The following is a 27,036-nucleotide window of genomic DNA, read 5'->3' as shown; positions in this document are numbered from 1 at the left end:
AAGTGGCGTTGAAGAATCGCCCTTGTCTCTGTTTTCGTAGTTATTCGATCGTCTCCGGGGAGCTCGAGTATTCATGAGGCTGGATCTCAGGGGGGCGTACAATTTGATCAAGATACGTGAGAGCGACAAGTGGAAGACGGCCTTTAACACCAGAGATGGGCACTTCGAGTATCTAGTCATGCCCTTTGGCCTTTGCAATGCCCCAGCAGTCTTCCAGGAGTTTGTCAATGATATTTTCAGGGATCTCCTCTACGTTAGTGTCATCGGGTACCTGGATGACATCTTGGTCTACTCTCCTGATCTACAGACCCATGTGATTTAAGTGCGCCAAGTACTACGATGACTAAGGGCCAAATTGGAGAAGTGCGTATTCCATCAGTCTAGCCTTCCCTTCCTTGGGTATATAGTCTCAAACCATGTTCTTCAGATAGATCCAAACACTTTTAGCAGTCCTTCACTGGCCACATCCTGTCTGACTAAGAGCGATACGTTTCCTGGGATTCGCCAATTATTATCGGCAGTACATTCCACATTTTTCCACCCTGGTCGCGCCGATTGTGGCTCTTACCAAGAAGAATTGCTACAATGATGCAGATAAAGCCAGTCAGCTGTCTCAGAAGGGAGGGGGAGACAGAGAGAAAAGCTCACACACAGATTTTTGTGTTTTCAGTAGAAAGCAGCAGCTCAGAACTGAACAGATAATAACAAGTAAGAAAGGAATTGTTAGTCTCAGAATGGGCAGCAACATATGAAAAGTTATGTTAAAGTGGAATACCCCTTTGATATTCACAGTATTATAGATACAATCGTCTTCAACATCTTCAATCTTACAAAAGAAAATTGTAGGGTAAAAATAACAAAAAAAAAAGTTATGGGTTATATCACTCTTCAGCTGTCAGGCAAAAGACTTGGAGCGGAATAGAAGTGAAGACATCACAGCCCAAGGTGTGACATCATTGCTGCAAAGGGCGTTGACAATATAGCCTACAACTCACACCCTTTACGTCTGCACAGGGACACACTGGGACCTTCTTTAATATCAGATGAGTAGAAACAGCCAGGGACTTTATAATCTTAATAGAGATACAAACTGTCAACAAGTACCCATGCCAGGGAACATTTAATGGTCAAGTGAAATAACAGGATGTCTGTATGTCTAGTGCTGGAACAATAACTGTTATGCAGAATGTATCCATCTCAAACATAAACAGATATCAGTTACCGTCCCTTATCAATATTACCTATCTCGCCAGTAGATAAACCCAGGCCTTAGACTTTCTTGGTTTTGTAATAAATAGTGGATTAGCTGAAAAACATAACACCCCCACATGGAATAACAAATGAAAGCTGTGTTGCCTAAATAATCTGACTCATATTCATAGAGAGGTGATCGACCTGTAACCCTGTTTTTTATGCTTTTTTTCTTGTTTTTCTTTTCCAACCATGAATTTGTTTTATCTCATTTGGGACTATGAAATATCATGCAAAAAATCAAAATATCATGGAAACCTCCGGCCCTCTATGACGCAGTTCCATTGATTCTAATGGAGCCACATCCCACACAGGCAGTGAGGGAACCAATCACCATGGTGGATCTGATAAAGGCACTAGCAGTAGCCAATAGATGTTTTAAGAACCTTTTTCACCATATCTTCTTTGCCTGATGAGGTAACCTTAGATGCAGGAAACAGGTCCTTTAGTTTTTTGCATGGGGTATGCAAATCCCCGCTATGTAGGCATTGGAGTGGAGACCGTGCAGCGTGTGATGTAGAAGACTCTTTGTCTCTTACTCACCCTCACAGGCAGTGAGCTGCAACTAGTCATGGCCCAGTCTCTGCCCTGGTGCCTACATACTTTGAATTGCATACTCCGTGGAACAGATTAACGCAAAGAAAATATGGTTGTAAAGGTTCTTAAAACATCTATTGGGCACTGTTGGTGCCTTTATCAACACCATCCTGGTGACTGGTTCCTTTTTAAATGGGATCAAGTAAATAGTCAAACCAGGAGATTAAAGGGGTTATCCAGTAAGGTGATATATGTTAAATCATGCCCCCTCCTGAAGACTAACAAATTATTCCATACATGTCATTACCTTTTCTATCTCCTTCCCTCAGTTTTGAACCTGCTGCTTTCAGCTGAAGACACCAAAATCCTCTCTACTCTCAGCCCCCTCCTCCCCCTCCCTTCTGAGACAGCTGATGTAAGCAACTCCCTGGATGGTTGTTGCTTCTCTCTGTACAGCAGGAAGGGTTAATCACAGTAAGGTCACAAGTAACTTGACTTTAGATTACCCTCACACAGTGTATAAACAGCCAGCTAGTGATGTTGTTTACATAAGAAGAGAGGGGAGAGGAGGGGGTTGAGAGCAGCAGCTCAAAACTGAGGGAAGGAGAAAGAAAAGGTAATGCAATGGAATAAATGTATGGATAATGTATGGAATAAATTCATAGTCTCCCGGAGGGGGGCGTGTGATTTGATATATATTTTACCAAACTGGATAACCCCTTTAAGGAAGGGTAGAAAACTTAAACCGAGAATGAAAAGAGGGACAAGCGGGAAAGGTTGGTAGGGAAACCCCACAGTACAAAAAGACATGCTTTTTACCCAAATTGATAAATCTAATATAAATGAGGGAATCTCGATCATATCCTAGTCTGTTCAAACCCAAGCATGCGGCATTTGGTTACTGGCAGCTGAAGAAGTTGGATGGAGCCCTAAGGCTGCCTGAAAAATATGTATATGGCCATAGGTTGTATCCATGTTTTCCAGGACTCCCTAGGGCTGCATTTAACTTCTACAACCACCGGTAATCAAATACCGCAAGCTCGGGTTCAGACAGACCAGGACATACTCGAGATTAGCTCATCTCCAAAATCTAATTAAGAAAAAAAAAATGTAATACTTTAGTTTATAAAAAATCCTGTTAACAGGTCATGGCAGGAAATCGTGTCATGTGACTGACCAAATAGCAGAGAGCTACTACATATGTCTGATAGTTGTCAAGCTATTAATCAGCCTTGTGATAGGCATTTAAAGCACATGTACATGTACATTCGCTTTAAATGTTGCAAATGAATAGAACAGCGCTGGCACAGCTCCTTTATGACGTGTCTGCATTGATTTTAATGGAGCCACGTCACGGGGGTGAGTGTTTCCTCTCACTGGAGGCAGGCCGGCCCGTCTTCAGTGCTTTAGCCTGGCCGATGCAACAGACCAGCGCCGTGGGCGTGAACCAGGCCGCAGTTCAAAAAAAGGACCGCGCCACCGGCTTCCCCGCACCGGCCGTTGGGCATGGGGCTACAACTTTAAAAGTTGTTTTTTAAGACAATAACTGCATCACCTGCTGAACGGACCCCAGGACAGATATTGGATTAAAAGCAGCTATTCAAAGGTACAAGTGGTTTTGGGGGGGTCAGATTGTGGGTACAGAGTCGCTTTAAGGGGCCCATGTAAGATTTTTAGGTGAATCATTGGATGTACACTCAGCACAGCAGATTTTTTTTTATCTCGTTCATTTGTTTCCTAAACGCAAAATTAGGCAACTTTTTACACAGTCTTCTTAGAAATTTTCTGCCATTTCATTGCTCTGGAACTTCTCCATACAGCTGGCTGAACTGCTGCTCCTGACATCGATCTAGCAACACCATGCTCCTGGCTGTCAGCTCTCTCTGCTCTCTCCTCCCTTCTCTCAATATTAAGCTAGCCATACACACAGCTGTTGGTCAAATGCTTCTCTCCAGAACTGCCATATACTTGCATACTTAGCCCAACCGAGCATGCATGTGCTGTGAATTGTGAGATGGGAACAACAAGACGTCTCTGGCATCTCCTATCAAGGCAGATTTGGGGGCCCTCATATACAAAGATCATGTGCTAGTTCCATTTGAGTGTTTGGTCAACATTAATAAAGCGACTCTGTACCCACAATCTGACCCGCCAAACCGCATGTACCATCAAGATCTGTCCTGGGGTCTGTTCGGCAGGTGATGCAGTTATTGTCCTAAAAAACAACTTTTAAACTAGCAGCCCTGTGTCAAACGGCCGTGGCTTGGAGTATCTGTTCCCTAACTTTGCACCACCCCTCCGTCCCTCCTCGTCACCCTCTTTATCATTAGGAATGTCTCTGGAACATTTTCTCCTGTCTGAACATTGCACAGGTGCCTTAACAATCCAGCCCATGTGCTGTGCTGACACAGCTGATGAATAGCAGAAAATCTGCCTAGAGCATTCCTAATGATGAGTGGGGCAGGGAGGAGGGACAAAGAGGTTGTTCCAGCCTAATGCATACACAATCTCAGCCCCGGCTGCAAGTTTAAAAGTTGTTTTTTAGGACAATAACTGCATCACCTGCCGAACGGACCCCAGGACAGATCTTGGATTAAAAGCAGCTATCTGAAGGTACAAGGGGTTTTGGGGGGTCAGATTGTGGGAACAGAGTCGCTTTAAACAGTGCCACTGGGGAAGATACTTAGCCCCTAGACGACAAGGACGTACCGGTACAGAGCGCGCTTCATAGGAGGTGGGGGCCGGCTGCAACGAGCAGCCCGGCCCTCACCGTTAATGATAGGCTAAAACGATAGCGCTGCAGCGTGTCATTAACCGCTTAAACGTCGCGACCGCCTATGGCATAGCAATGATCAGTGTGTATAAAGTAAGTATTGTATGTAAAATTCCCTCAAGGGGACTTAAAATGTGTAAAAAAAATAATAATAAAAATGTCTTTATATAAATAAAACATATAAAAATAAATAAACATATTATATACCGTAGCGTGCGAAATTGTCCGATCTATTAAAATATAGCAATCGTCATCACTAACAGAGAACGGTGTAGACGAAAAGAGGGCAAAAAGTGCCAGGATTACAGATTTTTTATTACATTATAACTAAAAAAATTTATAAAAAGAGATCAAAACTTCACAAGAGATCTTCACAAATATGGTATTAATAAAAACTAGAGATCATGGCGGTGAAAAAAAAAATCTAACTGTTATAAGTGTCACAATAGGCCCATTTTATTAATAATTAATTGCAAAAAAAAGGATTTCATTAAAAATATACATAACATTAGAGAATCTGTGTAACCTGTTCAGTATGGACCAATCAGGAAGTGAGAATCACAGAGCTGTGCAGGAGGACAGTGACAGAGACTTTTCTATACAGCAGTGTGTATAGCTGAGTGTGAGTGCAGGCACATTATAGCAGCAGTGTGTATAGCTGAGTGTGAGTGCAGGCACATTATAGCAGCAGTGTGTATAGCTGAGTGTGAGTGGAGCTCAAATATAGCAGCAGTGAATATAGCTGAGTGTGAGTGCAGGCACATTATAGCAGCAGTGTGTATAGCTGAGTGTGAGTGGAGCTCCAATATAGCAGCAGTGAATATAGCTGAGTGTGAGTGCAGGCACATTATAGCAGCAGTGTGTATAGCTGAGTGTGAGTGCAGGCACATTATAGCAAGAATGGAGAGGATGGGATACACAAGGACTGATAAAAGCCCAGCCTAAAGTGGATCTGCTATGATTTGGAGGGAGACTTTCTGGGTCAGAGTACAGTGCTGTAGACCCTGTTATGCAGACCATCCCCCTCACCCTCCCACACAGTACAGGGGGCTCTTACACCAAAGCAATACTCTTAAACCAAGTTAGGCTAGATTTACATATATAAGTTGGCATCAGTTGCGTTTTTTATCTAAAAACTGACGACAATTGATGCCACAACTAATGCCAAAAATGCATCAGTTGTCATCAGTTTTTCTATCATTTTCCATCAGTTGACATCAGTTAGCATCAGTTGCCACAATTTGATCTCATCAGTTGACTTTTTTCCCCTATATGTTTTCCTGTAATTTTCAATGGGATTTTAAGGTCCTAATGGGGGGAGCTCACGGGGGGCTATATGGGAGGGGGAGAGCACACAGGGGGGCTAATTGGGAGGGGGAGAGCGCACAGCAGGCCTATATACTACTGGGGGAGATCACACAGCAGGGCTATATACTACTGGGGAGAGCACACATGGGGGCTATATACTACTAGGAGAGCAACAGGGGGGCGATATACTACTGGGGGAGCAACAGGGGGGCTAAATATTACTGGGGGAGAAACAGGGGGGCTATATATTACTGGGGGAGAGCACACTGGGGGAGAGATATGTTTTATTGTATAGGGTGGGCTTTGAAAGGTCCCCCTAGGCGCTGGCAGGGCATTCCTGGCTGAACACCGCTCTATTTGTTTAAATGGGTGCGGCACCACATCGCCGGAGCGGCCACTATTTCCCCGCCGCATGTTTTGAACGATCCCATTGAAAACAATGGGATCAGTTCAATGATGTGTTTCCCTCCGGCGCTTTTCTCCTGCGCCGGAGGGAAGCGCCGCCGCACCGCCACATATATGTAAACCCGGCTCTACAATTTTGAAAAACTGAGCTCTTCTTGCAAAAGACTCTTAATCCAAGTTAATCTTCAACCAAGGTACCACTGTATCCATAATCACCGATTTGCGATCAGACTATGGAATTGCTGGACTCTCGTAGTATGTTACCCTAGGATAGAGAACATATGAATATTTGGTCTATTTTAAAATTAATCGTACGTTCATATTAAATCTTAAACTAATACAATAAATAGGTGTACACAGCTGGACATCACAAAACCTTTTATAGCCAACAGGGTTAAATCAGTCCCCTAAAGAAATTGGTAATTGTGGTTGATTCCTGGAAAAATCTATGCAGGGATGATTCTTGGAGCTGACAGACCAGGAGAGCACTGGCTTGTTTCCTCATTACTGTACCAGAGCCAAAGTGAAGAAATTTTATGGCTTATTTTGAGACTCTCATAAAATAACTTCCTCAGAACTTCCCCTTATGGATTTATTCTATTCACTGTAGCTTTTCCTGAACACGGTGGGAATTGCAGATATTGCCACAGAGGTTTCTAAAGTAAGAAAACTAACTCCCTAGCTGTAAATTACTGCTTATATTAGCTACTTGCTTATTAGGGAAAGAATGATAGAAATACTTAAAAGGGGTTGCCCACTTTATAGTAACATAGTTCAGTGTACAGTATTAGTAATTGTACTCACTGTATATACTGACAGCAGCTCCCTGTGTACCTCATAGAGCTAAAATCAGGCTTTCCTCCTCCAGGCTGTGCTGTCCTGCTCTGTGGTGATTCTGTCCATAAGATGGCTGACATGGAGGAGCATGTGACTATGCCCCGCTCCCCCTGTGTCCACAATAGGCATATACAGGTTCAGTGTTGGACACTGGGGGGCTTGGCATAGTCACATGCTCCTCTATGTCGGCCATCTTATGGACAGACTCACCCCAGAACAGGGCAGCACGACCTGGAGGAGGGGAGTCTGATTTTAGCTCTGTGAGGTACATAGGAAGCTGCTGTCAGTATATACAGTGAGTACACTTACTAATACTGTACACTGACCTGTTTTACTGTAAAGTGGCAAACCTCTTATTACATTTACAAATAAATATTACCAAATATGAAAATAAAGTGACTCTGTCTGCAACTCATGTCTCAACTATTAGCTGTTAGCAGGGATGGGGAACCTCCAGCCCCTCCAGTTGTTGTACAACTACAATTCCCATCATGCCTGGACAGCCAAATCTTTAGCTTTGGCTGTCCAGGCATGATGGGAGCTGGAGGGCTGAAGGTTCCCCATCCCTGTGTTTGAGCAAGGAGACACATGGCACCTTTCATTTGTCCACCCGTGCTTCCATAACATAGAAAAATCATTTGATTCCCCAGTGCTAAGAAGCAAAGAGGCTTTCCCAAGAAACAAAATTTCTGAGGGTCATAATTCCCCCTAATTGCTGCCCACCCCCCCTCCATCCTTAAAGGGGCAGTGCGGCGCTAAACAATTATTCACTAAATCACACACATTACAAAGTTATACAACTTTGTAATGTATGTTATGTTAGTGAATGGCCCCCTTCCCCGTGTCCCCCCCCCCCCCCACGCTAGACCCGGAAGTGTAGTGCTCTATACTCACCTGATTCGTGTCGACCCCCGTCCGCCATCTTGTGACAATGATGTCATCTTCGGGAGGCCAGCCGGACTGCACCAGCCCTCCTTTATGCCGGCCCCCCCTCTGCGGCGTCAACTTGCGGCTGAGCAGCTGATGATGCGGCAGAGGGGGGCTGGCACGAGGGGCGGTCGGAGCAGTTAGTGAATAATTGTTTAGCGCCGCACTACCCCTTTAAAGCCAAGTCCTGCTCCTAAATCTAATTCCTGCACTTTGCCCACAAATTGTGAAGCAAAGATGACAAGGTGATGAGTCTATTTTTAGTCCACTTTGCATCAATTACCTGTCTCTGTCCTGATTAATCAACTAACAAGTGGCGGCCGCCATGAGACTGCATCAGAGGCTCCGATACGAAACTCCCGGACACAGATTGTGTGCACAACTTCCTTATTTTATTAACCCCTTCCCGTCAGTATATATACGTTACTACTGCACATACCCCGTGCAGTAGGAAAGTATATATACGTTCCTGACTAAGGGGCTTACTAATGTGTGCGGGACCGCTGCAGTGAGAGCGGTCTCGCACACATCAGTGCGCCCGGGGCCGGAGGTAATGAGAGGCAGCTGTGATCCCGCAGCTGCGTCCCATTAACCCCTTAAAGGTACCTGTTTAAGGTATTCAGTGACAGAACAAGCTTCTGTCACTGAATGATCGGTACCCGCAGCCATGCTGCGGGGTCCCGATCGCATGTACTGACAGTTCGGTTTTGTGATCTGTGCATAGAGTCTGCTCTCAGGCATAGCATAGATCAGTACATGCAATCTAATGATTGCAAGTTTTACAGTGAAAAAAAGTGTAAAAAAAAGTGTAATAGAAAAAGTTTTTAAAAGTATTTTAAAAAAAAACTTATAACCCCTCCAATAAAAGTTTTAAATACCCCCTTGCCCATTTTAAAAATATAAAAATTAAATGAACATATTACATATCGTAGCGTGCGGAATTGTCCGATCTATTAAAATCTATCATTATTGTTTCCCGCGCGGTGAACGGCGTAAACGAAAGAAAAAAAAACACACCAGGATTGCTGATTTTATTAAATTATATATCAGAAAAAAATGTATAAAAAGCGATCAAAATTTTTCTGTTACACCAATATGATATTAATAAAGACTAGAGATCATGGCGCAAAAAATGACACCCTAACCAGCCCAGTAGGTGAAAAAATAAAAGCGCTATGGCGGGGAGGAACATTGCATTAATTTGACCCGGACATATGGGAATCAAAGGGCTCTGTCTTGAAGGGGTTAATGTTCCTCAAATAAATAAGCACGGTAAACAGTAGTGGTTACATAGTCACGTGAACATATCTGATATAACATGATTGGATAAGTTTAATCTCCAGATATATATAGTATATAAAAGTGTGCAACAAACAGTTATATTATTGCATTGATATGGTATATAGAGATATCAGGAGATGGTCAAGATTCTCTTGGTCATCTAGAAACGGTAAGTCTTGTCCTCTGTATGGAGGCCTGGTCATGCATTAGCTGTCTGAAGCTGTAGCATATCTGAATTAACTATTAAGACTCATAACAAATTAAGATGTTTCTCTATAAATCATAATGTACTCATTACCCTGACAAAGACGCACATATGAAAGGAACCATTTGTCTCCTTGCCCTATCACAGATAACACTGCTCAGTACTTCTCTATACTGTCCTCCATGCTGCTGCTTGTTAATGTGTACTATAAGACATATAGATGGAGAAGAGAAGGATATTCTTTTCTGTATGTGTGTAGTGTATAGGAGATATCAAATAGAATTGTCCCTATCCAAAAACTCAGGGGCAACCTAGAATTTGAGAGAGAGCAGAAATCTGGTAAAAAAAACAGCCAAAAATAGTAATACTCCCCATGTATATACATGACACCTTATCCACCTAAGTTACCTGAAATGACAGGTATGCTTTAATCCTATACGTATAGGACCAATCATCAACTATAATAACTAAAGGATTGCGAGCATGCTTATTCATAACTTGATGCATGATTGGTCATCAAGACATCATGTGGCTTCAATCTAATGCACGAGGTCCCCAGCCTTAAAGGGTTAGGGCTCGTTCCCACTGAGGAAAGGTAGCGGAATTCCGCGACGGAATTGTCCGCAGCGGAATGCCGTTAGCCTCCCGCTCATAATGGGAGTCTATGGGAGGCGCGCGCTCCTGCCCTGTCCGCGCTGAAGAATGAACATGTTCATTCTTCAGCGCGGACAGGGCAGGAGCGCGCGCCTCCCATAGACTCCCATTATGAGCGGGAGGCTAACGGCATTCCGCGGCGGACAATTCCGTCGCGGAATTCCGCTACCTTTCCTCAGTGGGAACGAGCCCTTAGTTCACAAAAAAAAAATTCTTTCAAATCAACTGGTGCCAGAAAGTGCCAGAGATTAATAATTTACTTTTTAGTTAAAAAAAATCTCAAGTCTTCCAGTTCTTACCAGCTGCTGTATGTCCTGCAGTAAGTGGTGTATTCTTTACAGTTTGAAGAGCAGGAAAGGTTTTCTATGGGGATTTGCTACTGCTCTGGACAGTTCCTGACATGGACAGAGGTGGCAGCAGAGAGGAATGTGTCAGACTAGAAAGAAATACACCACTTCCTGCAGGACATACAGCAGATTTTTTTACTAGAAGTAAATTACAAACCTCTGGCGTTTACTGGCACCAGCTGATTTGGAAGATATATTTTTTATGTGAACTACCCCTTTAAATAGCTTGTAAACCAATTTTTGCTTTGGAAAGCAACAAAAAAGCGTGAGACATTATGTTAAAACTGTGTAAATGCTGATTCCATCCAAGATACCTACATCTTAACATGAATAAGGTAAATCTGGGCTATGTTCACATCTGGATGAGCAGAGTTCATCGTCACTGATGTTCATCGTGCGATGGATCTGGCAGAACGCTTTGACTTCCGTTATAAGCGGATGCGACGGCACAGATGTGAACAGAGCCTTGATTCATACTGCAGTACTGACATTTAACATAAATGATATAGGATAACCACCTGTTTTGCCAACTAATCCCTTGTGCATCTTCAGGAAAGCCATAAAACCTTATAGAACAAACCAGGAAATTGTTGTGTGTGCATAAAGAAAATCCAATTGTTCAGTAAAAAAAAAAAGACTATTTCCCCACGACTTATATTTCCTACTAAATGTGAAGGGTCCACTATGCAAAGAGAATCCACTAATGTTTACTCCAATTTAAAATACATTACACAAAGACTCTAGAATTAGCTACCAGGCTATATGGAAAGATACATAACAAGTATTGAAGAAAAATTATATAATGGAAATTGGAAAAAATAAGAAAAAAGTAGATGTCCAAGATTAGTAAAAAATTATTAGGTTTCTTACAAGAACCACAGGCTGTGTACTGAATGGCATTGCTGCTCGGCCCCATTTAGCATCATGCAGCTGAGATGCAATACTTACCTGCCACACTGAGGCCTTCCGCATGCAGATGCAGCTGCCAGTGGAGATTCAAATTGTTCTGGCAACGTCCTAAGCATTGGAAAGTTCCATGCACGGCCCCTATCAGGAAAAATAGGGTCCAGGAAGAAAACTCGCCAACACTTAAGAGAATTCACAGCAACCTAAGCTCCCAGCGGCAGCTGTGTCTGCACATAGAAGGCCTCAGTTTGACAGGTAAGTATTGTATCTTCTTGTAAGTATTGTATCTAAAAGGCCTCAATGTGACAGGTACGCTTGAAGCAACCCATGGACAGATGCGATACTGTTTATGGGAGAAAGCAGCCATTGTCTCCCAATATTAACCCCTTAAAAGTCAGATGTACAGTGGTCAAGTCACATTTTGTCAATGTTTTTGATGGAACAATTTATAGGGATGTGTGAGAAGAAGCAGTTTTATTTAGTGTGGGGTGCGCATACTGTAAGCGTCTATTAGGTTTAGATGTTTTGTCTAATAAGAGATTGGACTTGCGCATGTTGTTGCCCTTAAAGTTGTACTACAGCGGAAATGTTACATACAGCAGCTGATAAAAAACGTTGGTCCCAGTAATATAAGAAATAGAACAGCTTTAGGCTATTTTCACACAACGTTTTTTCAGCTCCGTTGAAAATTACATCCGTCATTTTGAGTCTAAAATAACGGACATAATTTAACTGTCTGGCCTTCTGGTGTTTGTACATTATTCTAGTTTGGGATTACTAATTGGACTTTGGATGTATCTTAATTGAAAAGTCCATTGAATTTAATAGTAAAAACGAAGAAAGAACGGTGACAAAAGAAAAACTGTGTGTGAACAACTAATAAAAAACGTCCGCTGTTTGCAAAAGACGTCCGAAAATAATTGTCATTGAGGATCATTATTTTGACGTCCTCGGTAAAAACGTGCATTGGACGTCCGTCTTCCGATTGACTTCAATGCATTGCCATTGCTGTCAGTTAAATTGCGGCAATAACAGACGTTTTTTTTAAATAACAAAAATCAGCCTCTTTTTTTTCTATTTTTGACGTTGTGTGAACATAGCCTTACTGTGCAGTCTCTTAGTAGTACAATACACTTTGTATAATAGATAGCTCTTTACACAGACTTTAGTGCTTCACTTGGTTGTGCTTGAAGAAGTGGAGTAGAGTAGAGAGGTAATTGTAGCAGTGCTTGAAGGGTTGAGAGACGAGTAGAGGAGAAGAGTTTGTTGAGGGAGTCATAACCCAAAGTAGCAATGTACTCTGCTGGAACTGTTGAGAAAACTTGTACCTATGTATACACTTTTGTCTGACCACCTTGTGCCCTACAGTGTAGAGTGACCCGTCCTAATAGGGTGATACATGCCCCAGCCATGGTTATCTGGGTGAAGCTAAGCTCCTGGGGGTGTCCCAGTTACCTGCACTATGAGATAGGATACATAGACCTTCCTTGGCAGCTAGTTCCTCTTCTGTCTCAGGATACTGCCCTGCTCTTTATAGACTGGTTCACAGAGTGGACTAGGATGTTCCTAGACTCTTCTCCCTTTGTAGTGTTTAGCACTGCATAGTAGATATAGTATAGGTAGGAAACAAACTGGTTGTCTTTAGCTGCATCTGTACACTTCTGTGTCTTAGACTAGACCACTCTGTACTGAAATGACTTTTTGTCCCACACTGAGATAACCAACTACTCCAACTGGGTCTAGTGTGTGTGGAGAGCAGGGATAGGTAGAGAAAGAGAAAACACCTCCTATAGGCTAGCACAGAACACATGGTACAACAGTAACCTTAACCCATCGCTAACTTCAGCTGCGCAAACAAGAACAGAGGGATATAAAGAATACTGACATCTAGTGTTCTTCACCTCTTAACCTGGAGTGAGAACTTTGCAACAGGTGCCTAAGGCACTTAATTGTGCGACACAACAGTGACAATGACACTTTAACTAATGCAGATTACTTTTTTCCCAGTCATTTCTTAAGTATCTATTTTTTTCCTGACAGATTTTCACAAGCAACAACAGGAACATACTGCCATATGAGTTGTCAGCCTGTTTTTATAGTCTTAAAAATTGAAAACCTACCAGGCTATGTAGCAATAAAAGGAGAGGAAATGTGTTGCATAACCATGCATAACTACCATACAAGATTCTGGTGGACCATTTGGGTAAATAAAGTAACAACAATAGATTTGGAGTTGATTTTATTAAATTATTTTTAATAGAAAAGTTACAGACAGAGACAGAATTCTTGTGATAAATCAATCCAATATGTGGCTCCTACATACTATACAAGTAGTAAGTACACTATTCACCCCTCTCTTCTCTCAGTGTTTGGGACCTTTTAGGCAGGAACCATCACTGCCAATAACTGACCAGAGAGACCCATAAAAATCTATAGGTAATGTGTAATGGCTACATACAATCTCGAACGTGTTCAGCAGAGCTGGCATAAAATACACAAAAGTAACATAATAAAGGTAATGCTGTTAAGCACAATAGAAAGATTTCTTATAGCTACAATTTGTAACAGATTGGTCCAGACTAAACAAAGGGTATAAAAGAGAAACAAGTATAAACTACCCAAAACAACCAATTACAGCTCAGCTTTTATTTCACCGGAGCTGAAATCTGAGCTGTGATTGGCCACTGTGGGCAGTTTCCACCGTTGTCTATTGTCTACCCTTTAGTGCCTATGGGCCACCATGTGCAGACTGTCAGCACTACTGTTATGTATTTCTAACACGTCCCCACTTGGTTTATAAATAGTGTTGCTTTTCGTGTAGGTTTTGAGGACATGGCAATCTGGTTCGAGACACTTTTTATTTTTTCATTCGGATGCCTCATTGTTCTGAAATATGCTGATGGGAGCATGTGCCATTTACAGACCAGCAAGTCTAAAAGTACTGAGGAAGGAAATGGATACGCCCAGCAACAAAGGGATAGTTTGGAAAATCTGAGATTTTTCCAGCACATATATATCCAGATTATATACTAGAACCTTTTAATAAATTCACATCTTAGATTTTCTTGTTCCATTTTGAAAAATCAAAAAGTGCTACATTTTTCACTCTATATGACACAACTCTTGTTTAGACAACTGAAAAGGGTGGGGGAAGGGGTCAGAGATTATTGAAATTGCAGGACCACCTTAATTCTCTATGACAGTACATTATACCTACACATACATAGCTGTGCTGCATGCACAATACACACTTGGCTCTGCTACATCAAAATACAGACATGGACAGCTCTGCTACATAAGCATACCTATAGACATACACAATGCTACTACATCAATATGCAGACACAGACTTTTGCTACATCACCATACACAAACAGCTATGTTACATACAGACTCACAAACAGCTCTGCTACATAAACATACTCACAGACACAAACCTCAGCTATATCATCTTACCCAAACAGCTCTGCTACATAAACATATCCACAGACACACATACCCCTGCTACATCACCATACACAAACAGCTCTGCTACATACAGACATACACACAAATCATAATACAGATTGTCCCTACCTACAGTATCTGTACCTGGACTGTATATTCCTCACAGTCATGAGACATCACTGAAAGCCCTGCAGGTCCTTCAGCTCCCCTACTAAGTAATTCATAATAGCATACATACCATTTTTAACTACCCTTTAAAGGGGTACTCTGGCAAAAAAATCATCTTCTTTCAAATCAACTGGTTTCAGAATGTTATATAGATTTGAAATTTACTTCTATTTAAAAATCTTCAGGAATCCCATACTTTTCAACTGCTGTATGTGCTGCAGGAAGTTGTGTATTATTTGCAGTCTGACACAGTGCTGCCTCTCTGCTGCCGCCTCTGTCCATGCCAGGAACTGTCCAGAGCAGGAGAGGTTTTCTATGGGGATTTGCTGCTGCTCTGGACAGTTCCTGACATGGACAGAGGTGGCAGCAGAGGAGCACTGTGTCAGATTGGAAAGAATACACCACTTCCTGCAGGACATACAGCAGCGGATAAGTACTGGAACACTGGAGATATTTAAATAGAAGTAAATTACAAATCTATATAACTTTCTGAAACCAGTTGATGTGAAAGAAAAAGATTTTCCTCGGCATACCCCTTTTAAGAGCGCTCCACAGCCTGAATTTTTTTTTTTGTATAGGATTACAGTATTGCTGTACAGGATTTTGTACAGTAATGTCTTCACAAAGTTGTCTTTGGATGGTTGCAGAAACCTCTGTCAACAGTTTACATTTTTATACTTGTTTTCTGCTCTCATCTGATCCCCCAAGTAATCAAATGGAAACCCAAATATCGCCAATATCGCCAGCACCCATATAATTGTTTTTATGCACAAATAAATTTTGGTAAACTGTTGTTGTAGTTTTAGATAAGCATGACATGACTGAGAATAATCTGTAACGTTACAGTCCGCCTGCACTATGCCTCAGTCCTTCCATTTTACATTACCATTATTCTAGCAAATGAACAGGAAAATTGGGACATTCGCTGGTTTAGTAAATAACCTGAAAACTTCTAAAATGTATAAAAGCTTCAATGGGCACTGTCATTATAACTTACAAAATCTAAATCAAAAGGGGATGTGATATAAAGAAAATTATAAAGCAAGTTTGGAATTTATATTATTATTATTTTTTTTTTAGTTCTTATGCTTTAAAACAAAGTTATACTTACTTGTATCCCGGTCCAGTCTCTTGAAGGCAGATTTTCTGACTTCTGACAGAGCGTCACGGCTCAATGTGTCCATCAATCATTTGACTGCCTTCTCTGTGAGCATGCAGATAACCGGGACTTCCAGTGTTTAGTTCTTTTTAACTGGACCTGCATACAAGTAAGTATAGCTTTGTTTTAAAACTTGATAACTAAAAAAATATACATATAATGAATGTAAATTGCACGCATGGTTTATATCACATCCCTTGTTGAATTGCATTTTAAACGTTATAACGACAGTGACACTTTAAACATAAAAAGCGAGTATATTGTAAAACAGTTTGTGATCACAACTTTTTTTTAAAAAACTTTCACGGCAGGTACACTTTGAAGAGTACAAAGGGTCCCGCAAAAAAAACAAAACAAAAAAACCCTCACACAGTTCTGTTAATGAAAGAATTTAGTCATGGTAATAGCATTTTGAATCCAAGGGAAAAACTAAACTTAAAAATTTACCTTTATAGGTGTACTCTGGAGTTTGTTTGTTTCTTAAATCAACTGGTGGCAGAAAAATATACAGATTTGTAACTTTTAAATAGAAGTATATCACAAAACTGTATGACTTTCTGGCCACAGTTGATACCATAATATATTTTTTTTTTCTCTGGAGTACCTCTGCGTCACAGAACGGCCGGTGTCAGAGCAGTGCAGTGCAGTACTGGACGGATTCCATTACAATCAATGTAATAAGCAATTTCATTAAATAACGGTCGTGGTTGCAAAACTGCAACTATGGCCGTTGTTTAATGAAATGATATGTAGTGTGAACTTAGCCTTAAAGTGCTAAAGGTTTACAGGCAAAAATATTATTATCTGCCTCATAGTGCAATAAAAAAACAACAGGTGTGGTGCTGACCTAGAACTTTTATTAATTGTTACGTTACGCTAATGTTTTGCTGACTGAAAAAAATAATTGCGCAGCATCTTTATATCTTGACTACTTTCATCTTTTTTATATTTTTTCATAATTATTCAATTACCCTATTTTTTAACAAATATTTTTGTATATAACACATATTTACCACACAGTAAACAACATAAAAATGTATATTTGTTCCTTACATTTTTACATTAAGCTGTAGCAGGTTGTGCAGTCCTGCAGTTCCCGACACAGCCTATGGCATAAGAGAGTAGAAATTACATTTTCTTCAATAACGTTTTACAAAGTTATATAAATTCTTTAAATAAATGTAAAAAAAAAACAAACAGAAATATTCCTTGAAATACCCCTTAAGTGAAATTGGTAAGCAGTTTTCACCCCCACCTTCCAAATGTTTACTCACCTTATGGAAGGAAAAAGTCTTTAAGATGGTCATACAACAAGGAGTTAAAATATACAATTTTATGCAACATTTTTACACTGCACTGAAATAATGGATCAGCAATCTGCTAGTAGTGCCTGCCTATGGCAGGTTATAACCCACCGTGATCCCAAGATAAAGCAGGGGGCAGTGCACGTCTTAACTTGGCTGTGAAGCAAATCCGATTCATTTGCTTCAATACAGTGTATGAAGTGCATGAAGATGTGTTTATGGCGGGGAGTGGGGCGCACTGCCATGGCTTTCCACGCCTGTTTCCCATAGTCGCTGTGGGTCTTAGGAATGAGACCCAAAAAATCTGTAACTTTTGACTAACGTCTGAGGCTATGGCAATAAAGCGACTCTCTACCTACAATCTGCCCCCCCCCCCCCCCGCCAAACCGATTGTACCGCCGGACAGCTGCTTTTAATCCAGGATCTGTCCTGGGGGCCGGCCTAGGTGATGCAGTTATTGTTCTAAAAAACAACTTTTAAACTTGCAGCTCTGTGTCAAATTGTCGTGGCCTAAAGTGTCTGTGCCCTAGGCCTGCGATACCTCTCCTTCCTTCCTCCCCACCCTCTTGACCATTAGGAATGCCCCTGGGCAGGATTTCTCCTATTCATTACTTGTATGAACACTGCACATATGCCTTCACAATCCAACACATGTGCACCATGACAAGTGATAAACAGGAGAAATCCTACCCAGGGATTCCTAATGGTCAAGAGGGCGGGGAGGAGGGACGGAGAGGCGGTGCAAGGTTAGGGCATAGACACTCTAGGCCATGCCAATTTAACACAGGGCTGCAAGTTTAAAAGTCATTTTTTTAGGACAATAACTGCATCACCTGCCGAACGGACCCCAGGACAGAGCGGTTTTGGGGGGGCAGATTGTGGGTACGGAGTCGCTTTACGGGTGCCTTCACACGTACCGTATCTCTGTGTATTAATGGCTGCGAGTATCTCACACATAAATCCACAGTGATACTGATTGCTATCAAGTCAATGTATGTGTATTCTCACTGCGTGTTTAGTGCGATTTTTACATGCGAGTTTTGATTTTCACATGATTTTCACAGGCGAGTTCAACACCACAAAAAACGCAGCTACTTTCATGCAAGTTTGATGCAAGTTTTGTGCCAGAAATAAGCAGCGATACGGTACGTGTGAAGGCACCCTGAGAGCTCATCACTGATGGCAGCCATGGAGGGCTAGTAAACAACAAAAAAAAAGGTTTGTCTCCCACAATCTGACCCACCAATGAGTATAGATAGAGGAACTGTTTAATCTTGGACAGATGTGGTGCTGTTTCTGGAAGAAAGCAGACATGTTTTTGTAAGCTTTGAAAATCTCCTGCATAATTAAAACCTTCAATTTGCCTTAGAGTTATACTAGTGGGTAAATAGCAAATTCCCATTTTAACAACCCAGCGCTTGACATCTCTCTTTACATATTCATTCGTGACATCCATCAGAAGAGACGTCTTCAGGACAACATTCTCAGAATTGCAGAAGAAAAACAACCGAATTCCCATCAGATACTTCACAAATGCAGTCTTGTATAAAACAATATTATTATAATTGGAGAGCTTCCTAAAAGGAATGTTCTTTCTAATTGAACGTCTCTTATTTCAATGACTACATACGCCAAATGTAGTTCCCAATGGATAGAGAATTGTTAGGAAATATACTTATAAATGTATATCCTATTAAATTAGATATTGTATGGGATGAACTAATGCTGTAAACCTGTAGACAGCAAAGCAACTAATGGAAACCTAAAACTGTTCCCAAAGATACCTGAAGGACAAGGGTATGTTGCGGATTCCGCAGCTCGCACCCCTGCTCGTCGCAGTTCCGTAGTGTGTACATACCCTGAAGGGTCTGAAGCTTTGAGTTGCATTCACATGTCTAATAACCATGTGGTTTTTGGTGCAGATTTCTGCGTAAAAAAAAAACCCTTAAAAACTCTTCTTCAATAGGAGACAGGGAATAACATAAAATAAAGTAAATTTTTAGCAGTTATACTTGAAGAGAAATGGAGACTGCTTTGAATGGAAAAAGATGTTAGTAGATGATGTATGCAGAAATGAAAACAAAGAAGGGAATTAACCAAGCTTTTTTGCACTTTTTCTCTCTTAGGGTGCGTTCACACCTACAGGATCTGCAGCAGATCTGCAGCAGATTTGATGCTGTGTTCAGTTATTTAAATGAAATCTGCTGCAGAAAATCAGCTGCAGATCCTGTAGGTGTGAACGCACCATTAAAGGGGTATAAAAAAAACTCAAGTCTTTCAGTACTTATCAGCTACTGTATATCCTGCAGGAAGTGGTGTATTCTTTCCAGTCTGACACAGCGCTCTCTGCTGCCACCTCTGTCCATATCAGGAACTGTTCAGAGTAGTAACAAATCCCCATAGAAAACCTCTCCTGCTCTGCACAGTTCCTGACATGGACAGAGATGGCAGCAGAGAGCACTGTGTCAGGCTGGAAAGAAAAAAAACACTTCCTGCAGGACACACAGCAGCTGGTAAGTAATGGAAGACTTGAGATTTTTAAACTGAAGTAAATTACACAATTGTATAACTTTCTGACACCAGATAAATTGAAAAATATTTTTCTGTCTTTGGAGTACCCATTGTTAAAAGGTTTCAAAGGTGTAGTGCGGCGCTAAACATTTATTCGCAAAATAACACACATTACAAAGTTATACAACTTTGTAATGTGTGTTATGTATGTGAATGGCCCCCTTCCCCGTGTTTCCCCCCACCCACGCTAGGCCCGGAAGTGTGGTGCATTATACTTACCGCATTCGTGTCGACCCCCAGCCGCTATCTTGTGACAATGACATAATCTTCGGGAGGCCGACCAGACCACTACAGCCGTCCCTCATGCCGGCCCCCTTCTGCCGCGTCATCAGCTGCTCAGCTGCGATTGGCTGAGCATAACGAATGTGGTAAGTATAATGCACCACACTTCCGGGTCTAGCGTGGGTGGGGGGAACACGGGGAAGGGAGCCATTCACTTACATAACACACATTACAAAGTTGTATAACTTTGTAATGTGTGTTATTTTGTGAATAAATGTTTAGCGCCGCACTACCGCTTTAACATACTTATCAAGCATTTGCTTTGTTTTATTTGCGACTCTGCCGTGCTAATCAATTTTTTTTTTCTCCTATAAAGAAGCCTTGGCTATTTAAATACATTTATTATATAACTTTTTTGAAAGTTTTAAAACTTTTGCACAGCTCCTCTCCATTTAATAGTTGGCATATTATCTACCTTATGCCAAAAAAAATTACAATTTATGATACACTGTTTGACAAGTGAAGGTGGCGGAATGTGCAGTCTTGGGAAAACAGATTATAAATTCCTTCCAAAGTGTTTCTGTATATTCTTACATACTGTATCATAAGCTTTAATTTTCATTTCTAAAGGCCCAAAATTTATTATTTACACTCATGAAGTGGTTTAACCTCTTAACAACGCAGGATGAGTATACTCGTCCTACGGCCGTTAATGGTAAACAGAGTTGGCTCCCGGTGTGAGCCCTCTCTGCAGCGTGCGGTCCCCGGTTGCTATGTGCAGCTGGGGACCGGGTGTATTAGCTGACGCAGCCGATCGCCGCTCCTGGCTAATTAGCTATTTAATTGCAGCTGTCAAAATTGACAGCTGCATTTAAATAGTGATTGTCCCCCTTCCTGGTGTCTAGTGGAGGACCCCCTGCCGCAAAGCAATCGCAGAGGGGAGATCCCTTCTACTGAGCCAGCCAGGGCTCAGTATCGGAATGACGCTGATCCTGGCCTTGCTCGGCAATTATTGTATCTGGTCTGCTACTGATGGATCAGTGCTGTATTATGTATACTACACTGATCTCTTTGATAGATCAGTGTAGTTGTATTAGTCCCCCAGGGGGACTTCTATTAAAAGTATGTAAAAGAAAATAAAGCTTTTTTTTATTAATAAAAAACCCCTCCCCTAATAAAAGTTTAAATCACCCCCCCCCCCTTTCTCATTTTATAAATAAATAACATATTTGGTAACACCATATGCAAAATCGCCCGGACTATTAGGCTGCATTCACACGTTCCGGGAAGTTGTCCGTGCTCACGGACAATTTTACAGCCCATTGATTTCTATTGGGCTATTCAGATGTTCCATGATTTCACGAAAAGGATTCCCCATAGAAGTCAATGAGATCCGTGTTTTTCACGGATGTACAGGGATGTGACATCCGTGTTCATCCGTGAAAAACATGGATGTGATGTAATCAATGTAATTTAAAATGCTTTAACACAGACACATAAAAAAAACCGGGCACGGATAAAAAAAAACGGATGAAAAACGGACTGTTTTGCACGGATCACGGAGGTAGCTGCCGGACCACAATCACGGACCGGGAAAAACACTGAACGTGTGAATGCAGCCTTAAATTATCACATTCCTGATCTCGCACAGTAAACGGCGTAAGAGCAAAAAATGACCAAAGTGCGAATTTTTGTTTACATCAAATCCAGAAAAAATTTAATAAAAAGCAATCAAAAAGTTCCATATATGCAATTAGGGCGTTAATAGAAAGACCACATCATGGCGCAAAAAAATGACACCTCACACACCCATATACCAAACAATATAAGCGTTATAAGGATGGGAATAGAGCAATTTTAGACTATGTTCACACAGCGTAAAAGTACGGCCGTTGCTGCAATGGAAAAATTAAGTCTGTAATTGCAAAGTATAATTGGTGTCGCAAAAAATAAGGGCTCATGTGGGTCTGTAGGTAAAAAAAATTCAAGCGCTATGGCCTTTTAAACACGAGCAGGGAAAAACGAAAGCACAAAAATGAAAACTGGCTCCATCCTTAAAGGGTTAATGTAACAGGCTACTACTCAGCTCCTGCTGTTTCCTTCCATTGCATTTTTCTTACTTACCAGACTTGACACTAAATTTAGAAACTACTGCCCCCTGGTGGTAACTAAGGTGAACTAATCACAATGTCATATTAGAAAAAAGTTCCCTGCTCTGCATCTTGTTCCCATCTGTTACTGTTTTCTCAGCAGAAAAATCCTACCTAGTAAATCATAGGAAACTGGTGAAACCTTTCAAGAAAACACAGAAGAAATATCTTAATAAAGTCCATTCATGACTCACTCACAGTTTAGGAAAAATGTTTCAAATGGCAACAAACTTTTTATTAATTTCTTACTCTGGAATTTACATGGCAATGGGAAGAATATAGCCAGTTAAATCCCTATGAGAAATGCAAAGGCTACTGAATAATTAAAAGACAACTCCAGCAAAAAAAAATTTAAATTATTTTATTACATAAGCAAAGTGAGACAAATTCCTAATGTACACTAATTATGGGAAATGCACATATAATGCTATTTCCCTCAATTTAGTAGTTCACGCAGGCTTCAATTTCTCTTACAAAAGGTGACATCATGACCTGGGTGTATTTACCTGAAGTGTCCAACAGGTAGCTAAATTTTTTGCCTAAAGCACAGGAAAGGCCCCAGTTATTTATACCATGTAATGTCTGCATATACTGCGCCCCCTGCTGGACACTTCAGGTACATACACCTGGGCTGTCGCTTTTTTTTTTGTACTATATGTGCATTTCCTATAATAAGTGTACATTTGTCTAACTTAGCTTATGTTATGTTATAATATATATAAAAAAATGATTTCTTTATTATGGAGTTCCCCTTTAACCCCTTCTTGTCAGCAATACGTAGATATACGTTCCTGCTGCACACAGGAACGTATATGCATGTTCCTGACTTCAGGGGCTTTTGATGTGTGCAGGACCGCTGCAGTAAGAGCGGTCCTGCCGACATCAGTGTCCGGGGAGCCAAGGACCCCGCAGCTGCTTGTCATTAACCCCTTAAACGCCGCAATCAATAGCGATCGTGGCGTTTAAGGTACTCAGTGACAGAACAAGCTCCTGTCACTGACTGATCAGGACCCCCGCGTCCTGATCGCTTGTACCGATGGGTAGGGGTAAGCCACTGACCTCTGTCCTGTCGCATGGGTGATCTATGAAGTGTTTAAAAAAAAGTGTAACTGAAAAAAAAAGTTTTCAAAAGTATTTATAAAAAACCTTATAATACAAAACACCAGGATTGCTGTTTTTTTTAAATTATATTCAGAAAAAGTAAGTAATAAAAAGCGATCAAAAATTTTCTTTCACACCAATATGATATTAATAAAAACTAGAGATCATGGCGCAAAAAATTACGCCCAACTAGTCTTGTAGGTGGAAAAATAAAAGCGTTATGGCTCTTAGAAGGCGGGGAACGTTACTGCATTAATTTGACCCGTACATCTGTGCATCAATGGGCTCGGTCTTGAAGAGGTTAATGAAGCAGTGCTGGGGTTAGAACTATATATGAACCAAGGCAGCGGTGAGAGCTGCTGCACAATAGCTGGTTGTGTTGCGTGACAGTGACATATATGTGCTTGATATTTCTGGCCACAACTAGACTGGATTTCTTTAAAGATTGGTAACAGTTATGTAGAACTATTCCCCATAGGTTATTGAATTGAATGCAAAAGCGGCTGACATATGTGTGCAGTCATTTATTTTCTATTTACAGCTTGTTTCAAAAATGTATATGTTCTACCGGCAAAAGAGGACAAAATCTATAGTTATTTATATACTCCAACATCTCCAGGATTATCACTCCAAATTGATATTCCCAATTCACTAAGGGTGTGTTCACATATTCAGGTTTTTAATTACAATTACTGAATACAAAGTTGGGAACAAATTATAAATTGAAGACTGATGCTGCGTTTACACGGAACGATAATTCGCCCGATCGTACGAAAGAACGATGTGTTTTTTAGAACGATCAGTGTTTAGAAGGAACGATATATTGTATAGAAAAATCGCATTGCGATCGTTTTACGATCGCTTAAATCTATCTCACACATAGGGTGAATCGGTGAAAGACTGTTTACATGGAACGATCTGCGAATTTTTTGCAAACGACGATTTAAGAACATGTTGTAAAATTTTTCGCTCATCGCTTGATCGTTCACTGTTTACACGGAATGATTATCTCTCAAGTGCGATCGTTATCGTGCAAATTCGCACGATAATCGTTCCATGTAAACGCAGCATGAGTCTTCTCTTTTAACCCTTAGAAAACCGGGCTAATTTCAATTTTTGCGTTTTCGTTTTTCCCTCCTTGTGCTTAAAGGCCATAATTTCTCCTGGCTTGATCGCTTGGGCTGGGTACTAAATTGTGACAGACGCATGTGTGCTAAACCATGAGATGTATACCTATGTTAAAAAAGCATGCATGAAACTGTTAACAAGTTCCCTTTAACCCTTTAAGGTTGGGGCCACTTTTAGTTTTTGCGTTTTCGGTTTTTCCTCCTTGTGTTTAAAAGGCCATAGCACTTGCATTTTTCCACCTAGAAACCCACATGAGCCCTTATTTTTTTGCGTCTCTAATTGTACTTTGCAATGACAGGCTGAATTTTTGCATAAAGTACACTGCGAATCCAGAAAAAAATTCAATGTGTGGTGAAAAAAACCCGCATTTCTTTTATTTGGAGGTTGTTTTTTTTTACTCCGTTCGCCCTGGGGTAAAACTGACTTGTTATATATGTTCCTCAAGTCGTTACGATTACAACGATATGTAACATGTATAACTTTTATATTATCTGATGGCTTGTAAAAAAATCAAACCATTGTTAACAAATATATGTTCCTTAAAATCGCTCCATTCCCAGGCTTATAGCACTTTTATCCTTTGGTCTATGGGGCTGTGTGAGGTGTCATTTATTGCGCCATGATGTGTTCTTTCTATCGGTACCTTGATTGCGCATATGCGACTTTTTGATCGCTTTTTATTACAATTTTTCTGGATTTGATGCGACCAAAAAGTGCATTTTTGCACTTTGGGATTTTTTTGCGCTTGCGCCAATTACCGTGATCGGTAATGTGATAAATTAATAGTTCGGGTGATTACACACGCGGCGATAGCAAACATGTTTATTTATTTTTATTTATAACATGGGAAAAGGGGGGTGATTCTCACTTTTATTAGGGGAGGGGGCTTTTTATTATTAATGACACTTTTTTTTTTTAAATCTTTTACACTTATACTAGAAGCCCCCCTGGGGTTAGGGTTATTCTCCCTGGGGGACTTCTAGTATAAGTACACTGATCTCTCATTGAGATCTATGCTGTATAGTAATACAGCATAGATCAATAAGATAGGCACTCGATTGCACTCGTCCCGGGGGGCCATCTCCGCCACTAGACACCAGTAAACGGCTGCATCAGGTAATCGAATGCAGCTGTCATCTTTGACAGCTGCATCCGATTATCTAATTAGCGGGCACGGCGATCAGCGGCCCCGGGCTACATGGGGTACCAGGGACCGCGGCGGTTTAGAGAGGGGTCGCCGTGCGGCCCCGCTCTAAACACCTGTGGGCGGCCCTGGTCGTACAGGTATGTCCAGGGTTGCCTAGGGGTTAAAGTCCATTCCTGGCTTTGTATTCAGTAATTGCAATCAACCTCTCAAGGATCCATGAGGTAGCGGTTCATCCGATGCTCAGCCACGATTGGCTGAGCATAACTGTGCTCAGCCAATCGCGGCTGAGCATCGGATGACGCTGCAAAGGGCGGGCGGCATTCGGGACAGTCGGAGCTGTTCGCCGTCCGTCCGAAGAAGACGTCACTGACTGAAGATCGGAGACGGGTGTCGGCACGTGACAGGTATGTATAGCGCACCACACTTCCAGGTACACAGGTGGGGGTGGTGGGACACGGGGAAGGGGGCCATTCACAGACATAACATACATTACAAAGTTGTATAACTTTGTAATGTGTGTTATTCTGTGAATAATTCTTTACCGCCGCACTACCCCTTTAATTGGTGGTTTATTTTGGGGGATCGGCTACCTGCGAGTGCAGAGAACATTGATCAAATGTACTGCATTGATTTTTATAAGCATATTATTGGATATATTTGGTATCTGCATTTGCGGAATTGCCCAAACTAATAAATTATCCTATTATCACAAGTACAAAATTGCAGATTTTTTAGTCACATAACTTTCAGAAAAAAATGTTATACAAAGTGATCAAAAAGTTGTATATAAGCAAGTGAAGTACATATAAATAAATAAATAAGTACAATTTGCAGCGGCAAATTGAGATGCAGGCGCACACAGGGAATGCTGTTTGCCCGCATCCAAATTCATCAGAAATGAAGATCATTGGGCCGGTACTGCATAACCGGCCGTGTGATCTTCTCTGACCCGGCCGGGACACAGAATGGTCGGTGTCTTATGCCATGTGAACATGGCCTTATGGTGCTAAAAATGTGCAGATAAAAATGAGGATAAGAGCAATTTAAAACACATTTATTTATTTTAAAAAGTAGTAAAATAAAATAAAAGTTAAATTGGATATCGTTGTAATCACACTGACTTTTAGGAATATAGCAAACATGTCAGATTAAATGATGTAAAGATGAACAGAGCCGCTTGCTCGATTGTGTGATCAGGGGTTCTCTGT

General features: G+C 41.2%; 1 long non-coding RNA gene across 1 annotated transcript in view; it reads right to left on the bottom strand.

The window, feature by feature from the left end:
* LOC138772735 (uncharacterized) overlaps positions 1–27,036 on the bottom strand; it is a 117,535-nt gene that overhangs the window by 87,628 nt on the left and 2,871 nt on the right. Inside the window, exons 2-3 of the long non-coding RNA XR_011359815.1 lie at positions 17,259–17,311; positions 16,158–16,304 (exon numbers count right to left, since the gene is read on the bottom strand). This is a non-coding gene — a long non-coding RNA (uncharacterized lncRNA). The remainder of the gene's footprint in view (positions 1–16,157; positions 16,305–17,258; positions 17,312–27,036) is intronic.

Source organism: Dendropsophus ebraccatus, chromosome 14 (genome assembly GCF_027789765.1).
Source record: "Dendropsophus ebraccatus isolate aDenEbr1 chromosome 14, aDenEbr1.pat, whole genome shotgun sequence".
Taxonomy (NCBI): domain Eukaryota; kingdom Metazoa; phylum Chordata; class Amphibia; order Anura; family Hylidae; genus Dendropsophus; species Dendropsophus ebraccatus.
The sequence above is the reverse complement of the archived record's forward strand: the minus strand, read 5'-3'. Positions and strand labels throughout refer to the sequence as shown.